Source organism: Neofelis nebulosa, chromosome 7 (genome assembly GCF_028018385.1).
Source record: "Neofelis nebulosa isolate mNeoNeb1 chromosome 7, mNeoNeb1.pri, whole genome shotgun sequence".
In the NCBI taxonomy this organism is placed as follows: Eukaryota; Metazoa; Chordata; class Mammalia; order Carnivora; family Felidae; genus Neofelis; species Neofelis nebulosa.
This window is the reverse complement of record NC_080788.1, coordinates 139,293,447-139,310,843: the sequence shown is the minus strand read 5'-3', so window position 1 is coordinate 139,310,843 and position 17,397 is coordinate 139,293,447.

Here is a 17,397-nt window from a genome sequence, read left to right as displayed (position 1 = left end):
TCTGTTGACAAAATGATTCTCAAGTGCACGAGGAAGGGGAAGCTAGAAAACTATCCAAGAAAAGTTTGGAAAACTACCTCCCTTCATCCTCACACAGCTCCCTGAGGGGGAGACTGTGCTTAGCCCCTTTTGGGGGGTGAGAAGGCTGAGTTCAGAGGTGACAAAGGACCTCCCAGGATGAGAGATTTACATGCAACTATATCTGTACCCATAGCTCTACCCGTGCCGGTGCCCCTATAAATAGGCAGAGCAGGCCTTTAAATGTAAGTTCTTTCTACAAGATCCTAGACCCCCTGCAACCCCCTGATGTCTCCAAAGCTGTCACAAAAACCCCAGTCCCCTGGGCACTGCTATGAGAGGGATTACTGAGTATCCCAGATTGCTGAGAACACCTTTCTCACTGCTGGCATTGCTGTGATCTCTATCAAAAATGTTTGGGGCGCCCGGGTGGCTCAGTCGGTCAAGTGTCTGACTTCGGCTCAGGTCGCGATCTCATGGTTCGTGAGTTCGAGCCCCATGTCGGGCTCTGTGCTGACAGCTCAGAGCCTGGAGCCTGCTTCAGATTCTGCATCTCCCTCTCTCTCTCTCTGCCTCTCCCATGCTCTCTGTCTCTCCCTCTTTCAATAAATAAATAAATAAATGAACATTAAAAAAATATACTTAAAAAAATGTTTCATGCGTTGTCTGGGAAATGCTGCCATTTTTAAAAATTTTTTTTTAACGTTTATTTATTTTTGAGACACAGAGAGACAGAGCATGAACGGGGGAGGGTCAGAGAGAGGGAGACACAGAATCTGAAGCAGGCTCCAGGCTCTGAGCTGTCAGCACAGAGCCTGACGCGGGGCTCGAACTCACGGACCGCGAGATCATGACCTGAGCCGAAGTCAGCCGCTTAACCGGCTGAGCCACCCAGGCGCCCCAATGCTGCCATTTAAAATACCCCTCTCCCCCCGGTTGAAAATAGTTACGCACACACATACGCACAGGCTGTTTAATACCGAGAGCCTAGAAGACCTGCACAAATTCTGCAAGAAAGGTATGATTCCATACCTGAGCCGTGACTTGTAACTTCTAAGCCTCGTCTTCCCCCGGCTGTTTATCACCCGGGCGTGGAGACTCTCAGAGTGTTGGGTCAGCCATTTGGTCCAAATGGCAAGACGGATCACGGACGTCAACGACACGGACACTGATTAAACCAACTCCACGCACCAGTGTCACTTAGAAGCCTGAGAGTCAGGCAGGCTACGTGGGCTTCCCAGCCCCTCTCACGACCAGAGCTGGTGGGTAATCGAGAGCCCAAGCCGGCGGGTCTCAGGTCAAGTTTAAAAAGCTGCCAGGGTCTCCCTGTCTCGCCCCAGCCCCCCACCGCCCCGGGACGCTCGTCCATCTGTGAGCTGTTCGTAGCGTCTGCCATCCGGTGAAGGAAGCCGTGGACAACAGAAAAGTCTGGAGTCCACCCTAGCCAGTTCCCGGGCCAGGGTGCAGAAGTCTGGGCTTTAAACTCAGCTCCTGCTTCGCCTTTATGTCAACATCTCCAATTCCCCCTTCTGATCTCTCTCAAATCCTCCCTTTCTCTCCATCACCACGGTCCCCATTAGAGATGAAATCCACTCACATAACCTGAAGACACAACAGAGCGGGAGACGGGACGTCTTGGGCAGGCAGTGTCCTTAGAACCTCCTAGGTGCAAAGTACCGTGCCCAGTGTGGTCTTGGCCAGCCCTCTTCAGTACCTGCCACGACCCTTTAGGTGGGTATTCCTGCCCCCATGTGACAGATGTGGAAACTGAGCCCAGAGACGTTAAATAATTTCCGTTACTAGATGAATAAATCCTGGGGTTCAGATGCGCAGCATGGTGACTGTGGTTAATAATACTGTGTTGTATACTTGGAATTGGCCAAGAGAGTAGATCTTAAGGGGTGCCTGGCTGGCTGAGTCGGTTGAGCCCCCGACTTCGGCTCAGGTCATGATCTGGCGGTTCGTGGGTTCGAGTCCCGCGTCGGGCTCTGTGCTGACAGCTCAGAGCCTGGAACCTGCTTTGGATTCTGTGTCTCCTTCTCTCTCTCTGCCCCTCCCCTGCTCGTGCTCTGTCTCTCTCTCTCTCTCTCTCGCAGAAATAAACATTAAAAAATTAAAAAATAATAATATGCCCATTTTACAAACCGAGGCCCAGAAAAAGGAGTGCCCTGTCGAAGGTCTTCCAGTGGTTCCAAACTCAGCTCTGCGCTCTGCTCTCACAAACTGCGAGATCATGACCTGAGCCGATGTCAGACGCTTAACCGACTGAGCCACCCAGGCGCCCCTAAAATGGGCGTATTATTGAGAAACTGTTGTCACCAAGCAAAAGTAACGATTTGCGGTGATTTTCTTCTCGTTCTTTTCTTCGTTCATTGATTTTCTGACTACCTACGCCAGGCCTGACACCCATTTACTGTCCGAATAAGGGAAAACGGCGTGTGTGGAACACAAAGTGTTGGACGTTGTTTATCTACTGTGTCTTTGGTGTTCCCAACAGAGAGTATGAGCTCGTTCATACCATAACGAAGCTCCAATGGCTGATTTAACTTGCCTGGGGTCACGCAGCTCTGAGTAGGAGTGTCAGGATTCGAACCCGGGCGCGTGGCCCTGGAGTCCATTCTCCTCGTGCGGTGGTGACCCCGGGGGACTGGGTCCCTTCCTGAAGGCCCTACAGCGAGTCGTGTCGAACACACGCATGCAGTGAAGCCTAGCACAGGGCTGCTTATACAGAGGCCCAGGCTTCCAGAGTGGGGAGGCAGCATTGTTACATGGATGAGTCCGGGAAGACTTCTTGGAGGAAGCGACATGGAGTTCAATTTGCCGGCAGTGCAGAAGAGAGGTCCTCCACCCCCACCCCCCGCCCCAATCCATGCTGCTCTGGTCCAGGTCCCTAGTGACCCCCATGTGGCTAAGTCCCATGGCCGGCTCTCCACCCTAACCTCACCTGAGCCCTCCGTGCATGTGCCCCAGTTGACCTCTCCGTCCTGCTGCAGACTCTCAGGAAGCACTGCTTCATCCCTGCTCACTGTCCCTTTACCCTCCTTTGCAGGTTTCTCCCGCTCTCCTCTCCCTGCCAACATCGGAGAGCCCCGGGGCTGAGGCACGCATCTTCCCCATCCGGACCCCGACTCACTGCCCGCTCTCCCCACTCCCCGGTGTTCTGGGGCGTGAATCGCCACCCCCAGAGGTCCTCTCAACCGCGGACCTGCTTCCCCAGCTCCCCCAATGTGACATCTCTACTTGGGAGCTGCGTTTGTTCCCTGGGCTGCCCTCCCCCAGAACCACAACCTTACTGTCTCGTAGCTCTGAGGCTAGAGGCCCGAGATCAGCGTGTCGATAGCACTGTGCCCCTCGGAAGCCTCTACACAAGAGCCCTTCCCTGCCTCCCTCTGAGCTTCCGGTGATGGCCGGCCACCCTTGACTTTCGGCCGCCTCACCGCGGTCTCTGCCTGTGTCGTCGCAAGACCTGCATCTCTGTGTCTGTGCCTCTTCCTTCTTCTTAGCAGGACGCCAGGCATATGAGACGTAGGGCCCCCCTACTCCAGGAGGACCTCCTCTTAACGAACCATGTCTGCAAACACCCCGCTTCCAAATAAGGTCACAGTCTGGGTCCCAACTGTCCCTTCCTGGAACGTATGGCACGTAAGTAACCACACGATTGATAAAAACAATGGGATATTCGCACAAATGTCCCCTCTCATCAGGCACCAGGGCCCTGCGTTGAGGCCACATGGGGATGAACTACCTGGTGTGTCCCTCAGGGCCTCCAAGAACGTTCCAGAAGAAACCTGAATGCAGAAGATATTGCTGGTTGGCCTTCACAGGGCCAGCCAGCCCTGCTCAGGCCTAAGAGGAATTATACAGGTCTGTCAAACACAGAGATGCCTCAGTGGCATCTCTCTGCCCACAGCCCCCTCCTACGGTGTTCTAGAACTTACCACTCCCTGATGACATAGGACACATCTGCTCTTGCTTTCTCTGTCCCCCTTAAAGCGAGGGCCCTAATTCATCCTCCAAACCCCTCCCGGAGATCCAGACCCCATCCTGCACCCCTATCCGCCTTGTTAGCCCGCCCCTGCACCACAGTCCAGAAGGCCCTATCAGCTCGGACAGTCCAGAACAGGGGTCTGACACTGTGGCCCAGGGACCGAAGCCAGCCCACCACCTCTTTCTGTATGCCTGGTGAGCTGACACTGGGTTTTACATTGTTTAAAGAGCTGGGGGAAAAAAAAGAAAGAAGAGAGAACAAAATAAAAATAGTATGTCACGGCACGTGAACGTTATATAAAATTCTAATTTTAGTGCTTGTAAGTAAAGTCTGGAACGCGGTCACGCGTATTTGTTTACATCTTATGCACGGCTTCTTCAAGCTACCCAGGCAGACGTGAAGAGCTGTGGCAGAGACAGTACGGCCTGCCAAGCCTAAAATATTTACTGACTCTCAGCCTTTGTGAAATAAGTTTGCTGATCCCCGGTCTAGAACGTAATGATCTGCCAGTGGGGGGCCAGGGAACCGACAAGCTAATCCAGCCGGGTCCCCCGCGAGCAAATCCAATGCGTGCGAGTCCAGAGTGGCGAGAGCAAACTTCAGAGCTGTCTCCTCACTTGGCAGGTGCCCCTGTCACAGCCGGCCCGTCCGCTTCAGACTTGGACTTATGCCATCTGAGGTCAGTGAGCTTGACTTTGGAGTTGTATCACCATTTCCAACTGGCCTCCCACCCAGCACCTTTCTAACTTAGCGAGATGGTTCCTCGATTCACAAATGTCCACGGTTCTGAGAAAGAGTGGCCCTCATCTAAGGAAGTGCAGTGCAGAGGAGGAGTCTCCCACTAAAATTGGCGTTTATTGAGTACCTACTACGTTCTAGGCACCGTGCTGGGTACTAGACGGGATACAGGAAGAAGGGAGACATGGGCCCGCCCCCTGGGAGCTTACATGGAGTGGCAGAGGCAGGTGAGGGCTGCCATGGAGGGTCCCAGGAGACACCAGCTGGCACTGGGGGGCTGCGACTTCCTCGAGGAAGAAGAAGGGGTATTTTCAGCTGAGGTCAGTGGGGCAACCATTTTCTCCAACTTCCGAGGGGGCAGCATCTCTCAGACCGTGGGAAGAGAGTGAATGGAGGCATGGCCAGAGGGCACCAGAGCCAGGAGGACCCAGAAGTCCTTGCAAGGGGCCTTCTGGATGTTCTGGGCAGTGGGAATCATTGAGCACTCTGACACAGGGTGAGTTCCACGTGGTGTTCTCAGCAGGGAGAATGGACAGGCAGGGTGAGTCAGCCAGTGGGGCATGGTCGGGGGCAGCGGGGGTGAAGGACGAGCACTGATGCAAGAGGTATCTGGGATAGACACCAACATGCTTGTCTGGACGGGGCAGAGACAAAGAGTGTCTGGTTTACGCAGCTGGCTGGAAAGTGGATTCAGACGACATCATAGCGTGTAACACGCGTGTGACACTCACATTTTCCAGCACAGCATCACATCTATCCTTCCGGCCTCACGGCCACCCTGGGAGGAAGGACACGGCCCCCTGATAAGGGAATGGAACGTGGAACACGGGAGACTGAGGTGCTAACCAATGGCCCCGATGGACAGATGCAGGGACAGCCTGTTCTAAATGTGGCAGAGTTAAAACCCCAGGTGTTTTGGAGCTCCACGGACAACTCCAACTGCTTCCCTCGATGACGCCCCCCGCAGGGCCGGGGCAGAACACCCAGCCTGGCCCTCTGCAATGCCAGCCACTCAGCGCCTCACCCAAAGACAGACAGCTCCTATCTGTGCCTTTGCTGCATGGACATCCATTCTTTGCTGGTTTCCCTCGTGGAGAAGCAGGATAACCTGCTGAGTGTTGCCTGCGGCCGCTTTATTCTTTGACAGGAGGCACTGTGATGAGGCAACTGAGGCACGGAGAGCTGAGGAGGCGCGTCCGAGTTCAGGGGCAGCCCAGATTCCCATCCCGGTCTTCGGTCCCCAAACTCCTTCCTCGCCATCCCCTCCCCCCCGGCCCCGAATGACTCTCAGCCTGAGGACCCGGGACCACCCAGTTCTGCCTGTTCCGGGAGGCATTTCCAGGGGGGGGGAAAGGATGGACTCGAAACTCACCAGGCTCCTCTCTATGTGGTTGGGCTGCCGGTGCCAGCATATACTCGCTCACACCCGCGAGGCGTCAGGGAAGGGTGTGAGACCCCTTCCGCGGAAGTGAGGGCTGTGGGGGAAGCGGGGGCTGTACCCGGGGACACGTATACATCTGCCTGATTTGCTTCCCACGTGGAGGATCCTTCAGGAAGGGCAGAAGACGCCTCAGCGTGGCTAAGCGGGGGACAGACCCCGAGCCGGGCCGCACCACCCCCCAAGTGGAGGGCTCAGCGCCGGGGAAGCGGCGCCACCTGCTGGACGTCTGGAGCGTGACGCTGTCCGCGACAGAAGAGAACAAAACCACTGAGCAAATAGCATCTCAGACCCATAAAAAGCTAACTTGGTATTTTACTGTTTGCAGTGGAATTTGGGGTTATGCCACGGTTTTATCCACTTAACATTTAAAACGAAGCCCAAGTGAGTGTCAACTGTGCCCTAAATCCGTGTTGAGCACCTAATAGAATAAGACAGACGTGGTTTCTGCCCTTCTCGGAAGTTGTGTTTGGTAAAGGGTAGCCACGCCTTCACATGCACACACATGTACATACAGACCTACCTACATACATACCTGTGCACACATGCATATGTACATACAGAAGCTCGGTTTAGGCATTGACGGATGCCATGATTAAGACAGGATATTTATATAGATACTGATACTGATATTGATTTTTAAAAAATTTTTTTGATGTTTATTTATTTTTGAGAGAGAGAGACAGAGTGCAAGAGTGGGAGGGGCAGAGAGAGAGGGAGACACAGTATCCGAAGCCGGCTCCAGGCTCCGAGCGGTCAGCACAGAGCCCGACGCAGGGCTCCAACCCACAAACTGCAAGATTGTAACCTGAGCCCAAGTCGGACCTTAACCGACTGAGCCACCAGGCGCCCCTCGATATTGCTATTGATACAGATATTGACCAGGGTTCTGGGGGGTGTAGGGTTTGCCCCCCCCCCCCCCCAGCCAGGGTGCTAGACATGGCCTCTCTGAATAGAACTGAATCACAAGAAGGCAGCAACCCCGCGGGAAGGAAGAACTTTTTAAGCAGAAGGAAGGGTGAGTGCAGGCGGGGACAAGCCCGACAAGTGTGAGGGACAGAAGGAAACCACCACGATTGGGGCACAGCTGAGTTCTGTAAGCAAAAGACCTGAACTGGTGAGACTGATTTTTCTTGAAATTATCTCTTGAAAAAGAAGACACTTCTTATAATTGATCCTTTGCAAAATCACACGCTACAGGGCATTTTTTCACCTACGTTAGTTGAAATAACTACCTTCCATCTGGGAAAGCCTGAAATGTCCTCACTGGGAGCTGGTTTGGCCAAAGAATTTAAACAGATGTAGTCGATAGCTCCCGATGGAGTGTTGAACGTCATTATAAACAACTCTTTTAAAGATAACTTTAAAAAGCAAAACAGAGGGGCGCCTGGGTGGCTCGGTCAGTTGAATGTCCCGAGTCTTGATTTCAGCTCAGGTCGCCATGCCAGGGTCGTGGGATTGAGCCCTGCGTAGGGCTCTGCACAGAGCATGCAGCCTGCTTGAGATTCTCTCTCTTTCCCTCTGCCTCTCTCCCCCGCACACACACACTCTCTCTCTCTCAAAAAAAAAAAAAAAAAAAAAAGGTAAAAATTAAGAAACAAAACAAAACAGTAGGTGGTTATACCATGGAGACTGCGGGGAAACACCTATAGGAAAACAAGAAAAATTCAAGTGTCCTAATATGCATAAGATAAGATTCCCATGCAAGTGGTCGTACGGAGACTCAAAGCTGCTCCTTCTCAGGCAACTTAAATAAAAGCCAAAGGTATGTGCTCCTGGAACCTGCTTCTCACTCCACGGTCTTCAGACCAGCAGCAGCAGCGGTATGGGCCTGGGAGCTGGTTAGAAATTCGGAACTGGAAACTGCATTTAAACAGGATCCCTCCATGAGTGGTTTGTATGCACCACAGGGTTTGAGAAGCACTGCTCTAGAAAGCCCATTACAGATCTCAAAACGCGCTCTCATTGTGACAAGGACATCGCTGTTGAAAACACAAATGGAGCGTTTTAATAGTGTTTCCTAAACAGTGGGAGGGGGGAAGCAATGCTCCTTAAGAAATATGTTTCATAATACATTGTATGTAACTAAACTGATAGCACAGCAGTTACGATTATGGGCCCTGGAGCCACTTGTTTGGGCTTATTATCCAGCTCTTTCACTTTTTTTTTTTTTTTTTTTTTTTAGCTGTGTGTCCCTGGGCAGGTCGCTTGACTTCTCTATGCCTCAATGCTCTCGTTGGGAAATTTAAAATCAGTGTTAAAAGCGGGATGGTTGCGGCATATATTTAATATATTTGAGTGTTTGGAAACATGAAGCGGTTCTGTTTCAGCTGGAATTCAGCTAGCTGGTGGAGTTCCTTTCAGTTCTTCGTTCTTAGCTGGATTCGGCCCAAGTCCCGGCTTTCAGGCAGTGTTTGTGTTGACCAACTCTGCTAACCTCAGTAAACACTTGGGTCAAGTCTTCAAAGGCAAACAATCTATTCAATGAATAGATGTAAATCCAGGGGACTTTGAAAAGCACAGGAAAGTTGCAGCTTGCCCAGTGTCATTCTACAGGACGATCCCCCTAAGTGCCCTTGACCGTGGGTGGATAATGGCCGCCCGGTTACCGCCCGGCACCGGGGCCAGAGGTCTCTCCCAGAGACACCGACATACGAAGGAGGCTGGGACCCAGATGGGAAATCCCAGCTCAGAGACTGGCTCTGGGTAGGTGACAGTGAGGGCTTAGAACCGTTTGTCTCTTGGCTTGGGCCTTGAACAGTGCGGAGTCCCAGTGTGAGTGTTTGGGGGCGGGGGCGATCAGGGGTCTGATCCAGGATGGAAGGTCGCAGCGGACAAGTCCAGGTGCAGAGGCTGCATCTATAAGCCGGCTTGTCTACTCTGAGCGTGCTGGTTCCCCAAGTCTTTAGAAAAGACTTTGGCCACGTGTCCCAGTCTTGACCCGGCTATGCTAAAGGGCACCATGGGAAGGGGCATGGGTCCCTGAGTCTGAGGTCAGCCTGGGAACGGTGGAGGTAGTTTTGTAAGGAGTTAACGAGATACGGTCACTCTTCGAGAAGAATGTAGGGGATTCCGAGCCCAGCCGGTTGGAGATCCTCCCCATTGCCAGGGTCCCCAAGAGCACCTGACAGGACTCATGGGATTCAGAAAGGCTACTACATGGCTTATACAGTGAAGGGATATAGATAAATTTTTTTAAGTTTATTTATTTATTTGGAGAGAGAGAGTGTGTGTGTGCAGGAGGGACAGACAGAGAGAGAGAGAGAGAGAGAGAGAGGGAGAGAGAATCCCAAGCAGGCTCTGCACCATCAGCATGGAGTTCAGTGCTGGGCTTGAGCCCACAAACCGTGAGATCATGACCTGAGCTGACGTTAAGAGTCAGACGTTGGGGCGCCTGGGTGGCTCAGTCGGTTGGGCATCCGACTTCGGCTCAGGTCATGATCTCGCGGTCCGTGAGTTCGAGCCCCATGTCAGGCTCTGTGCTGACAGCTCAGAGCCTGGAGCCTGTTTCAGATTCTGTGTCTCCCTCTCTCTCTGACCTTCCCCCATTCATGCTCTGTCTCTCTCTGTCTCAAAAATGAATAAACGTTAAAAAAAAATTAAAAAAAAAAAAAGAGTCAGACGCTTAAACAGTTGAGCCACTCAGGCGCCCGGGATAGAGATAATTTTTAAAGCAAAGGTAAAAGGTACACGGGGCAGAGTCCATGCGGGACCAGGCAGAGCTCCCCGGTGCCCTCCCCGGGGTGGCTGCAGGGACAGCACCTGATTCTTCCAGCACAGGACACGTATGCTGTGTGTGACCGAGCAGGGGAGCTCACCCGAGCTGGGGGCCCGGGGTTTTTCCTGGAGGTCAGTGGTGCACATGCTACTCGAGCCACTCAGTCTCAGTCCCCAGGGCCCCCGGCCACGCAGACACTCCCAGCAGGCAGGATGTCCCAAGGGCCAGGGGCTGTCACCCAGGAGCCAAAGGCCAGTCCTTTCTCTGAAACGTGCAGGGTATTGAGCACTCCGAGCCTTTCCTACACCCTCCCACGTGCCACACTCCTAGGTTCCCCTTTCGTTTCACGCAGGAAGGTGACAGATCAGCGTACACAGGCCCACACTATGGTGGCTTGTGGGAGGCGGGAGAAGAGACGCTGGCCAGTGTGGCCAACATCAGACGAGGGCCCCAGCCCCGAGGTCGGCCCGCGGAAACCTGCAGATGCACACATACACGTGGGGCCACTGGGCCCATCCTGCGCGGCCCGTGCCCCTCCTGGAGCCCCGGGGCAGTGCTCATCGGCGGTGAGCCTCGTTCTTGGCACAGAACCACCAGAAGAGCAAACGTCCAGAGTCGGAGCAGAAAGAAAGCCTGCAGCTCCACCCAGAGTGTTCCAAGCCGGTGGCTCGCACCTCTTGGTGGGTTCCTCTCAGTTAATCTTAAATCCAAACTGAGCTAAGCTCCTGCCAGTACCTTCCTCAGAAACACGGAGAAGAATCCCAAGGTAGGAAGTAAAAACAAACGTGAAGGGGCGCCTGGGTGGCTCAGTCAGTTAAGCATCTGATTCCGGCTCAGGTCATGATCTCGTGGGCCATGAGTTCAAGCCCCGTGTCGGGCTCCGTGCTGACAGCTCAGAGCCTGGAGCCTGCTTTGGATTCTGTGTCTCCCTCTCTCTCTGCCCCTCCCCTGCTTGCACCCTGACTCTCTGACCCTCAAAAATAAATAAACATTTAGAAAAAAATTTTAAAACAAATGTGCAAAAGGGGCAAGAGACAACCCAGGTCACATCCCTCAGCAGGTGTAGGGGGAGCACGTCTGTTTCCTCAGGGAGCCTATCGCTTCTCGGCCTTTTGGCTAAGATCAAGTGTTTCCTCAAGGAGCCTGCACGGAACCACAGGACCCATGGCAGTGTGAGAAGGGAAAGCCAAAAGCAGGTCTCTGGAGGTCCTGGGGCGGCTGGACACCTGCAGGAACCCAAGAGAGCCCCAGCAGGAAGTGGGGTGAGGTCCTGGGCTCTAACAGCAAGGGAGGGGTGGCAGGTGGGGGGCCCAGCCCTCCTCGGCCAGATGGCTCCCCTCAGTGCTATTCACCACACACGGCTTCCTCATTCCTAGAATGTTCTCGGCCACGGAACGGCTACACTGGCTTCCAGGCGAGCATTTCCAGCTCAGGTTGCAGCCTCTACCTCGGTCTCCCCAGAGCTCCCTTCTGCTCCCCTCACGAAAAGTCATCAGGCATGTGTGGCATGAAGGCTGCTCCAGGCTCGTGTCCTGCTACTCCCGGCTTCCCCCCTGCCTCTCCCCCTCCCCTCGATCTTCGCTGTCCACCCACCAATCACCAGTTGGCCCCCACCCGCCTTGGCCGTGCTGCAGGCTGCTTTCTGTGCCGGGATGCACCCCCCACCCTTGCCTGGGGAGGCCCTGGGGAGACCTGAGACGCCTGGACAGCCACTACACTATGTCATTATGGCCGTCCTTCCTACGTAGGTGCAGCCAGAAGATCCTGGATGAGACAGAGACAAGCCCCATCTGGTAGGAAGCTACATCTAGAACCCCCAAATGGCCTGCTAAATCTTGCTATGCATGGGGCAATTTGGGCCATCTCTGACAGGTGTGGCATAGGGATGGAGTGGGGACTCGCCCTTGGTCCTCCCATTCTCCGTCCAGTGACTCCATCCAGCACCCGGGTGGGGGTGGGCAGCTGAATGTGGACACTGAGCTCTGTGTCCAGGCTCTATCCCCAACTGCCCATGAACTCTTGGGCAGAAGGTCTATCCACTGGTATGACGGCACTGTCCTCCCTCAAGAACACGGACTAAGAAGCTTTCGGGCCCTTGAAGCAGACGCTGGGCATCGAGGCGGAGAGTTCCCAGATCTCAGTTACCTGCAGGACGGTCTCGGGGAGGAAGAGAACAGGGTTCCAGGTAGGCACGGCCCTTTGGCCCCACTAACTGTCCTGCAGGAAGGGAAGCAACTAGGAGGGGCCAGAGTGGGCGCAGAGGAGGGGCCCTGATGCAGGGTCCAAGGGTGGCTGCCTGCAACTCAGTGCAGTCTCTGGCCAGCCAGCAACTCGACCTTGCACACGTACGCACGCACGCACACGCCTGTGTGGCAACCCAGTGGGATCACGCACACACTGGGGCCGACGCACAGATCCTGCCGGCACGATCCCTACCGAGCAGGACGCAAAACTGCACGGGGACCCTGGCCACTCAGACGGGCGCACCTCCATCACCTGCAAACCAACATGGCCCCTCATCACCAAGATCTGGCCATGATGGGACTCGGGTGACACAGCTGTCTGCTGTGGCCTGGTGGCCCCCCCTGGGTCATTGTCCTGCAAGCCCAGCAGAGGGTCCACCTCTTCAGTGACCTCAGCCCAGGAGGCCGCCTGCTCTGTGCCTCCCTGGCCACCCAAGCAAGCTCTATTGTCGCGTTAGGATTTTCTGTGCACTCACGCTCAGCCACAGCCCGCACTAGACTGCTGTGAGGAGCATGGGTCTTACTCAGAATTGGGCCCCTGTCACCTGTCTATCCATCCATAAGTAGATATGGAGTGTCTGCCCCGTGGGAGTGTCTCAGAAGACAGGCTCACGCCCCCTGGATGTGTGGCCTTAGAGGAGGGATGTCCAAATGCTCCCAGACCTGACAGTGGATGGCCGGGGTGGGGGTGGGGGTGTCCCCCCAAAGATCCAGCCTCCCTAGCTGCGGGCTCCTATGGGGGGTGAAGACCGAATTCAGTGGCAGGAGCGGTTCTTGCCCTCAGGCCTGTGCCCCCAGACCCGGCAACCACCATGGAGGGTGCAGTTACTTGGCTGGGCCTCCTGTGAAGTGTGATATAACATGAGGACTACAGCTCAACCCTCAGCCCTGTTACACACAAGGCAGTGACCTTGGACAAGTGCCCCAGCCTCTCTGAGTCTGCTTGATCATCTGAGGCAGAGATAATATCCCACATTTGCAGACCTTTGGTGGCAAGTGTGTTAGGGATCTGAACGCCTGGCACGGGGCAGGGGCTCAGTAAGCGTTTGTCCCCTGACCCCTGTCCACTCCTACCAAGTGGTGCCTACCATAAACATCCGGGTAGCCAGTGGTAGGAGATTTCTGTTGCCGTTGTAGCAAATAACCCCAAACTCGGGGGCCTACGACAAGCTGAATTTTTTTTCTCTTACAGTTCTGGAGGTCAGACGTCTGAAATCAGTCTCCCTGGGCCAACGGCGAGGCTGGGAGTCCTTATGGAGGCTCCAGGGGAGAGGCTGTTTCCTTGCCTTCCCCAGCTTCTGGAGGCCCCGTGCGTCCTTGGCTCGTGGCTGCTTCCCCACCTGCAAAGCCCACCTCTCCACGCTCTGCCTCTTGACGCCCCACCTCCTCTCTGACCGTGGTCGTGGCTCCCCCCGGTAGGACACGTGTGACTGCACCGGGCCCACCGGACCATCCTGAACTTGACCACGTCTGCGACGTCTCCAGTAACACAGTCTCGAGTGCCAGGATCAGGACGCGGGCACCTTCGCAGCTCCTTGTTCAGACTGCCAAACCAGACCCTTTGGGAGTCTACCCGAAGCGTAGTGATTTGGACGGGTGAGACGGCGTCCAATCCCTGCGCTCGTCTCCGTAATAGGGGTCCGCTCTGCCAAAGATCATTCCAAGGAGACTTTACTAAGTGGGGAAAAGCTAAAAAAATCAAAATTAAAAACGCCAGCGGCATTGCCAGGTTCCCAGGATTCCAGCTTCCTTGTCAAAGTACTGAGTCAATGCAAAGTCCTCCCCCAGATTCCAAGGGTTCTGACACCTGTATCGGACCCTGGCCCTGCCTCGGCTGACCTCCAGCGGGAAGGCTCGCCCCGACCAGCCTGGGTCCGGGGCAGGAAGAGGCCCCCAAGCAGAGTTGGGGGTTCAGCGTCGACCCTCCCCTCCCACCCAGGGGGACTGGCGCATCCATGGCTGCTGATTAATTAATAAAGCCCCTGCCTGCTCGGGACTAGTGACAGACACCAATAATCTGGAAATGCTTTCTACACTTCATCCCCCAGCTTCCTATGAACCAGGAGACATTTCTACCTCTCCCCCCCCCCCCCCCCCCCGGCAAAACGCATCCCTGTGAAAACTGTTAATTCGGTAAGTAGAACCCAGTATCACCAACCTGGCTACTGGTAAACTGGAATTAACTAGTTTGATTGTGTTTATTCAAGCCTAACTCCGCACACTAAATGCGTAACCTATCCGTTCGCTAAAGAGTTCCCTCTGTAGGACATAAAAGTAATACTTAAAAAAATAATAAAATTCCATGGCAGTCAGTGAGATTGTAATCATAGGAAGGTAATTCACAGGGAAGTCTTTGTCCAAGGCCCTCCTGTCGCCAAGAGCAGTGGGGTAATGCGCTCCACTGAGAAGACTGTCACAAATTCTTGTCATTTACCTTCAAAGAGGAGTCTCCATGCTTCTGGGGGGTAACCAACTATTAACAAGGGTCTGTCAATAAATAGGGACTTAGCTCTGCTCCTTTAGATCTTAGAGTGCTGGTGAAGAACATAGCACAAAACAGTCTAGATGTGGTCCGAGGGAACTGCAGGGGTTCTCTTTCCTGGGAGCTCCCTGCGGGCCGAGCTCTCCATGGGATTCTCACATCTCAGCCTTTTGACAAGCCTGACGTAGGTGACATCGGCCACTTTCCTGATGAGTCGAGTGGGAAAGGGAGGTTATTAGTGTCTGAAGTGTTACACGCCTGGGAAGAGTTGGGATGAGAATCCAGGAGGTGTGATCTTAGCTTCTGCCCCGTGCTTTGGCTGGTAAACCAATAACCTAACACTTCTTGTGACCAGTCCAAAAGGAACGGAGAAAGGGAATCCTTTGCTCATGATTTACGTATTGCTTTTGAGCATTACATCTGCCAGACGTAGGGGGTCCCTGAGCAAAGTTAAGAAGGCGGCCATTAGAACCCGGTATGATGGACAAAGGGGCTGGGAGGGAAGAGGGGGATCCGGGAGGGCTTTCGGGGCAGCGACCCAGGGAGGGTCACAGGTAGGGGAGTGAAGTGGCCCGTGAGGTGTTTGTGGAATGCCACTCTGGCTGAAGCTGGGACAAGGTCTTTGAAGCCGGGTGGACTTTCTGTACCAGCTCCCGCCTTAGACCCAGGCCAGACCTGCTCTCGGCCCAACTGCCCTTGGCCCACAGCCACAAAGAGACTATTCTCAGAAAGTAGGACCGGGTTCCCTCGGTCACCTTGTGTGTCTGCGCCTGGGCTTGAAAGCAGCTCTTCTCCCTTCCCCCCTCCCCCACTCACTCTTGCTCAAGGTGGCTGTCATAGCCTTCTTAGATATAACTTAAAGCTGTTTTGGGGTTTACTAGACAATTCATAAGCAGAATATAAAATCTTTTTTTTTTTAATCTATCGATTCAGCTACTTTTTTGACTGTCTACCAAGATCTATTTTTTTTCCTGTCAGTGACTCTCAGGAACAAAGTTGGAAGCTTCCTCACCTCTGGTTTAAATTTACTTCAACCAAACCTTGCCAACACAAAGTTTAGTCCCATGAACCCTGAGCACAATCTCCCCTGTCCAGGTAACAAGGGACTTGACCTCTCAAGATACACTTTCTCCCTAAATATCAAAATAAGCTATTTAACAAAGTTACAAGAATTCTCTCTCAAGCTAGGTGCTGTGGCTTTATTAATTACAGAAAAGCTGAATGTCCCGGATTCTGCACATGTCAGTTCACTAGGGCCAGTAACAACAAACCCGAGAGACTTCTTAAAATCTACTGTCTGTCCTCAAGAATCTCCAACACTCACTGCTCAAATGAAGTGCGATGACATTTATGTAACCAGCATAGGAAACAAAAACTACCTGAAACCATGCAAAGGTCTAAGCTTCTAAAACAACGTCAGCTACCTCTAAAGGGTCCATTAACACAGACTTTGAAGCTGTGACAATAACCCAATAAATCACAATGACACAAGCCAAATGTACTCTACTGGAAAGCTGTGAAGCGGACCTTGCATTTCAAAATAGATGATGTGTGATATTGCTGTTTGTACAAGGAACTCTGGTGTCACTGTTGTAATTATCACAGTGAATTCTAATTATGCAGATCATTAAAATTATTCCCACTGACATAAGATAGCATCTTCAATTTTCTACTTGGTAAAGACTCGTTAAGCATATAGGGGAAAAAAAGTATTAATTAACTTCTGGAAAGAACATTTCTGCTTCTGTAGCGCTTAGCGATTTCCTTAAACATCGAAGCTCTTGTGAAATTATTCAGTTGGGAACCCTTCCCCTGGTCCTCATATTCTGGGGGGCGGTGAGGGGGGGGGGAAGTTCTCCCCACTGTTTCCATGCTAATCTTATCATTTCATTTTTCAGACAGACTCAAAGGGCATATAGGCAGATCTAAGGAAAAGCCAAAACAGGTAGAATTAGGTTAAGGTACTGGCTACACAGCAGATCTGAAGGCGAGGAACAATTGCCATGTGTGAGCCCCACGGCCCCGGCCCCGGGGCTCATCCAGGGACAGTATGGAGCAATTTGTCGATGATCTTCTCTCCAAAGGTCAAGGTTGCAACCTTGGCTCTGCCGCCTCGTAGCAGCAGCACAGGGGAGACCTAGAGCCTTCCTCGTGTCCACACTTTGATTTGTAGAACAGGAAAGGTCACTTGGCTGAGCTCCAACCCCCTCTAGGGGGGTCTACGTAAACTCATTTTGAGCAGACACCAAGGCAGTGATGGGGTGGAGTGCCCAACTCATGTAATAAAAAACCTTGTGACAACAATCTGCTTTTCTCTCTCTGAAGCCCTGAGCTCAGAGACTGGCCAGGAGCCGCCCTCTAACCCGACTGGGCACTCTGGTCTCCAGTGCAGTGGGGGTGGGGCTCCCACTTTCCTTTCCTTTCTTTTGGGATCCCCAACACCTCTGCGGGAGGGATGGTGGCAGGAACTCAGCAGTTCCTACTTACGTCAGTCTGTTTTCAGAGCTTTTTTTCAAGAGGCGCTCGAGCGGACTAAATACACAGAACAAGCTTCGAGACCGGCTCTGGGGAATGAGCCACACCGCCCTCGTCACTCCTGCCCTTTTCACAAAAACCTGCATTCTTTGTCCTTCCTCTGCCACCGGGAAAGATGCAATTCCAAGAGATGTTCTGTTTAAGGCCCTGGAGATGAATGAAGGCCTCTGGGGACACAAAGGCGCTTGGTGACAGGATGGGCTTTCTTCCCAGGAGCCACGGTAAAGCTCACCTCCA